Consider the following 6955-nt stretch of genomic DNA (forward strand, 5'->3'; position numbering starts at 1 on the left):
GAAAAACTTGATTACACTGGTGGAGAGATTAGATCTATACCTGAGAGTCAGGATGGACCAACTTTCGTCTAGACTTACCACAGTGGAGGAGTTTATCTTAAATAATAGCACTAAAGGGGAGGTGGCAGGTGGTTGCTTGTGACCCCAACATCCAGTGACCCTGGGCGGGAGCCTTCATGCTGGGAGCAATAAACCTTTCTTATTAGGGGCCCCGTATCAATATAGAAAGAATTGACAATAGAAAAGAGAAGACTTCTACTAAAAAAATTCCTGCCGAGAATGGGAAGAGCAGCCAAGTTTTTGAACCATCAGGCACTCGAGATTCCATACAAGAGAAGGGGGAGGTTGCCCCCATTCTAAGTCGGATAGGTGCCCTCGACCTTGCCCAATCAACAAAATCTTATGACACATTAAGACGCCACGCCCCAATTAAACTACAACAATATGGGGGGGCAGAGGAACTTGACTAGTCGTTTAGATCTCCCCCCGGCAGCTACCCCATATGTTGTGGTTCTGGCAAATGTAACAGAAACTGGGAATACAGAGGAAGAGTCATGGGTTTCTTTGAGAAATAGATCTCTCCATTGGCTGGGTAGTAAGGTAGGTTTGATAAATCAACTTTTCCATGAATTCAAGATGGTGCGAAGGGTACAGTGGGTGTATGGCTCGGAAAAAAGATTATCTGGAGATAGTTTAGTTTTAAGCTTCGCATCCCCGTTACTGGTAAAAAAAGATAATAGCAGCTAGTGAGAACTATTTTTTAGATTCAGTAGGAATAAATAGTCTACCTTTAGGGTTTTTCTATCCCCCTCTCGTATCGCACAATAACGCCCTAGAACTTGGATCCTATATATTTAATGATCCAAGGAGGTACTTCATGCCGATCAGCAATAGATTTAACCCTTTATCAGGTCTTGAAGACAATGACTGACTGATTGACAACCATTCAACTACCATGGGCCAAGGGCGAATAGTCCCAGGCTTAGAGCAACAAGACCTGGAATGTATGAATATCCCTGATTCTCCAATAACTTTAGATCACTCTGTTAATTTATCAGAAAACAATAACAAAAAAGAAGACTCAGTGGTAGCTCAAAAAGAGGTCCTGTCCACACTGCTATTAGCTGGTAATAACGGTCTAGTCCCATCAGCTACTAAACTCATAAAAGCCTCCAGTAATCCAAATACCTTGATACCTAATATTATCTTCTGGAACGTGGCAGGCCTTCGACCGAAATTAATCAATGACGCTTGGCTAGAACTCGCAAGGAATTATAACATCTTATGCCTTCAGGAAACTTGGGCGACCACAGAATTACATCTCGAGGGCTATAAAACCTTCTGTTCGTGTGCTCTTTGGTCAATTTCAGGCAGGCCACGAGGTGGGCTAACAATTTTTATTTCAAATACTATTACCATTGAAAAAAATTGTTATCTTAAGATTAGAACCTAATTTCCAAATTGCTACCTTAAAGATAAACAAGTCCGTTAATTATTTTTGGGTCAATTTTTACAATAATTTATCGTCTCCTGAATTACTAATAATCCTGAATGATATTCTGTTCACATTACAGGAGCAAAAGAATAAATACCCCAAAGAAAATTTTAAATTAATTTGGGGGGGAGACTTCAATCTATCCCTCTGTATCAATAATACCAATAGGAATTGTGGAATATTGGATGAGCACAACAACACATTAACCCATTTCACTAACTCACCTATCGGCTCCCGTCTGAACGAAATTATGGCTGCCTTAGAGATGGGGTTTGCAAATGAATTAATGGCTCCCCCAGTTCCTTTTTCAGCGACTTTTAACGGTAGGGGTTCCCATAGTGTGATTGATTATATTCTGGTTACTAGTAGTATAGAACCGAGCATCCAAGACTTTGTAACTGTAAATAATGCCACAAGTGACCACTATCCAAACACCATAACAATATTGGTCCCAACTAAACAACCAAAACAGACTTCATTAAGTTACTTGGGACAACAGATGTTAATGTTGGACAGATTAAATGGCTTTGCATTAAAATGGGTAAAGATTAATCCAGTTGAGCTGTCTACAAAAATAGTGAGGAAAGCAATGCCATCGATAGAAAAATGCCTAAACCCTGATACATCGCCCAGTGAGATTCTGACCAGTTATGTTACTATCACTGAGATAGTCCAGCAAACTCTTTTTCAAAAAATAAAGGGGAAAAGTCAAACAAAGAGGGGATGGTTTAACAGTACCTGCACCAAAGCATATTCCTCACTGAAACTCGCATTACATAAAATACCCAGGGACAAGGAAGTAATTACTAAACTTAGAAATATCTATAATAAAGCACTAAAGGCTCGTAAGTTGGAATTAAAAAATGAACTATGGGCCCACTTGCATAAAGGTTGCGTCATGAAGGATTCTGTAAACTTTTGGAAGGTTGTAAAAGCTCCATTCCTATGTGGCAAAACTGAACACCCAGCGATAGAGGTCGCAGTAGATGCTGCCGCATGGGTCAAACATTATTCTGAGATTTTCGGACATAATTCTAGTGAGACCACTGATATATATTACTTTGAGGGGCAGTCATCTGTTTTCCCGATCCCTCTTATGTTGACATTCCAGGAAGTAGAAGAAGCCCTGATAGTTAGTAAAGGCGAGAAAGCTCCAGGACCGGACGGGGTCCCGGTGGTCTTTTTTAAATATAACTTAGAATTATGGACCCCAATTCTGACTAAGGTACTGGAAGCTGCTTGTACAATAAATGATTCATGGTCGGCCTCGATACTCGTCCCAATTTTTGAAAAAGGCGACCGCCACAATGCCGCATGTTATCATCCTATCTACCTCCTTGACTTCCTCGGCAAGGTGGCAGGCCGAATTCTTCTTGGCAGACTCCAATCTTGGGCAGAAAATAACAATATAATTGCTGACATACAGTATGGATTTAGAGAGGGTCTGGGAAATGTGGAACAAGCGCTTAATTTGTCCCTCTTAATGGGGAAATATCTTGGAGCTAAAGGTGGCCAACTATACATGGCCTACGTTGATCTCACAGCCGCTTTCGACTGTGTAAGCCATCCTAAACTATGGGCTATCCTTGCAGAATTGGGAATTGACCAACCGTTGGTCAATTTCCTTAGAGAACTTTACTCTGGCGCAACGGCGAGAGTGAGATATGGGCTCAAAGGTGAACTCACGGTGTCTTTCGGGGTGGAGAGAGTGGTTAGACAGGGTTTTGTCCTGGCTCCCTTCCTGTTCACCCTTTATACAAATGGGTTGGAAAAAGCTATGCTGGAAGGGGGCCAGGACATGCCATGTATCGTAACTCGTCCGATACCAGCTCTTCTCTACTTCGACAACGCCGTGATTTTAGCCAGAACCCCTGTGGAGCTGCAACGTAACGTAGCGAGGTATCGGAACTTTATGAAAGGGCTGGACCTCAGAATTAACATGAAAAAAACATTTACTAAGTACGCAGTCACGGGTTTAAGAAAGCAAAGGATATCTTCATTGATAGTATGAAACTGGAAAGAACACATACATACCCATATTTAGGGATTTTAATCGACAATAAATCGTCATGGAAGCAAGCGATAGAGGCTAGAAAACTACTATTTCTAAGGGCAACCACAGCCATGATATCATTTGCACAAAGGCTGGGGAAAAGGGCAGCTTCTGACATGCTTAAAATATATCAAGCTAAATGTTTAAGTGTAGCTTGTTACGGGGCGGGGGTTTGGGGCCATGGGAAGGTCGAAGCACTCCAGAAAATAGAGAATTCTTTTCTGAGGTATCTGTTAGCATTACCCCAAAGTTCTTCATCCTATTGTTGTCACGTAGAACTAGGCATGGCATACATATCAGATATCATCAAAATGCAACCGATACTTTTTATGGTACCGGGTGTGGACTTCCCCTAAAAATGACCTAACACGAACTCTTGTCAACGATTGCCTTTTATTACATAATAAGCATAAAATTAGCTGGCTTGCCTATATAAAAATGTTTTCATGATCTGGGATTAGAGAAGTACTATCTGTCTCCCCCGTCTATCGTTGAAGTTTCTAAAGCCACCTTAAAGAAGATCTGTATGTCACACCTTGACGAGCTAAGATTAAGCTCGGAGAGTGGAAAGAGCTCAGTCCAGCATATTCTAAATATCCAGACCACCTTAGGTATTCAGCCCTACTTAACATTTGAGATGTGTAATTATGATAAACTATTGCTGACCCGTCTTAGGCTCAACATCTTTTACCGATTGGTCTCATTCCCCCATGTTAACGACTGGTCTAGGAATCTTCTAGCTTGTCCGTGTGACAATGTTTCCTCCCAGTCCCCGATACATATTGTGTTATTCTGTAAATTTTATATAGAGCCCTGAAAGATGTGGATAATACCAATTTTAAGAATTATGGGCCTACGTTCCTGTCGCCCAGCTTTTCTAGCTCTCCAATTTGCGGAGGATGAGTTCTATGCAAAAAATGTTGCCCGCTTTTTGAGATTTTGTGTTAGGCATAGAGCAAATCTTGGCCAATAGTATTTACCAGCTAGTTAAATGGGAACTGGAAGCTGGGTTTCTTCTGTTAAGAATACTGATGAATTGGGAATTTTAACTGTATTTTATACACTTTTTAGCCCTCTTATTTCTATCATGTTTTATAAATTGTACATTATGATTATTGTATTTTTATGAACTTTTATGGTTTTCTGTGAATTTGGAAACCGAATAAAGTATTTTGAAATTGAAATTGAATGCATCACAGGAATGTCCTGCTTTGTAAAAGGTGTGAGTATCTTTCTAGCCACCATCACTGTTCTAAGGTGGTGTAGCTTCATCTGCATTTGTGTTTACATTCTGCAGGGGCTGCAGAAACAACCGAAGCAGGGTAGATTACACACCAGTGTCCTAGTAATATGACCGTCGTGCTTCCTTCAGCAGATGTCCTGGTTGGAGGTGTAGCTACAAATAGTGCAGCAAGTGCATTGACACCGGGGTTATACGAGCCCACTGAACCCCACCTTTGGCTGTAGTTTACTACTCAAGTAGCAGGCAAGATGTTTAATTTCCCTTCTTCACACCAGGGTGCCTAGCATCCTTGCTACACCAATGTACCGTGTGGTAGATCTTATTGTAAATGGCAAGCTATTTACTCAGCTCAGAAAGTCATTCGCCCAGCATCACATGATGTGGTCAAGGCGGGCTGATGATGTACGAATTCTATCTCCCTGGTTTCTTTCTCCACTGCTTATCCACTAGACCACATCCTACATATAGATGTGAGCGGACACAAAAAGTGTGCACCGCTTACGGTTTCCTAAGATTTGCTTTAGAACTTTTAATTCTGAACTGTTTATAACACCAATGGATAGTCAAGTGGTAATGGTGGCCTAGAGGATGAGCACCTGTAGGAGATGAATAGTAAGGGATTGTAAAAGTGTGCATGTGTGTTGAGAGTGTGGTATACAGTGAGTGTGTGTGTGTATGCATGTGTGTGTGCGTTTAAAAACAAACTGCCACAACACAAGTGCGCCCATCACATTTCCCATGTAGATTTTGACCCATTGCTCATTTCAACAAATGATGGGGATACTTAAAGCCCAGTATCAAAATACCTCAACTAATGCTTTATGTCATCCTGTTCATCTTGCAAAAAACCTATTTGTTTTTAATTTAAACAAGTGTGTGGATGTTATCCTCTCATCAAATGTTTTTCTCCTTTCAAGAATGAGTTTCTTTCCCAATATTTGGTGGTATCACCTTCTAAAAATAGCCACTTTCACATTCCCTCAAGAAGCGACTTTGTAGAGGATGTGCTGTGTCAAGTTGTATGTATTCAATGTCTGTAGGTTTACCTGCCAAATGTTGGAATGGTATAAAACAGAAATCTAGAATCAGTAGTTAGATTGGAAGGCTGAACCTGGAGAACACTATGTGACCCATTAGGATGTCAGACAGTAAGCCTTTGACCAGCGGTAGGAAGCTCTCTGCCTGACATCCTGAGTTTCCCACTAACCACTGTATTTTGATGATGGTGATGGGAACAAAACCAGCAGGGAAATTCCACTCCTCTTGGGACACGATCTGTGAGCCCATCGGAACAGGAGCGAAATCGTAATCCCTATAATGACGGCGGAGTCAGGCTCAGCTCTACAGTCGGGATTACGATATTGTTTTTTGACAGCCAATCCACGTCAGAAACCAACTTTGGGTGCCCCAAGCAGGTCCCCCTGGCACCTACGATGCCCCATTCAAACATCCTTGCACCGTTTGGCAGACATGGCATGGTGCCTTCCACAAAGTGCAGGGATATTTCAAAACCTCCATTTCTCAATGGAAGCTTGTGCTGCGGGCCTTTTCCCCCCACCACAAATGGTTCCAATTAAGAAATGGAAGTTTTTGATCACACCATAGGCAATCGCATCAAAATACTGCGTTCGGAGCCTCCGACCTGAGGTCGGGTGGTTCTTTCTCGCAATGGTGTTGGGCAGACTTTATTAAGGCCCCTTATGTTTACTTGAGTCTGTGAATATATTTAACAGAAAGGTAACTGTATTAGAATAATTCTTCGTGCTCCTGAAAATGTAGAGTCATCTGTCAAAAGTTGTGGGACAGGTTGTTAAGAATCACATCAAGGACGAAAAAAGTCTTACGCAACTAAAGTGGAACTGAGGATAAATGTTTTTACATGTAACTAAGAGAGCGCTATTTCTGAATTCCCACACGTTTGCTTTTTCATCATCATGAAGTCTCAGGGTGAATGCAATGTATATTCATCTGCCTGCCAGTCTGAGCTTTTCCCTCTCATTCTTTTTACATGCATTATGTCCTTTTTGATCTGTCGTTGTCCTTTTATTACCCCTTTAAATTATTTTTCTCTCCCATTCCGTTCTATCCTATGTTTCTGACGTTTCCCACATCTGCGATCTTCTACCCTAATCTCAGCTTTGTCATTATTTTTCATTTAGCTCAG

Source organism: Lissotriton helveticus, chromosome 9 (genome assembly GCF_964261635.1).
Source record: "Lissotriton helveticus chromosome 9, aLisHel1.1, whole genome shotgun sequence".
Taxonomy (NCBI): Eukaryota; Metazoa; Chordata; class Amphibia; order Caudata; family Salamandridae; genus Lissotriton; species Lissotriton helveticus.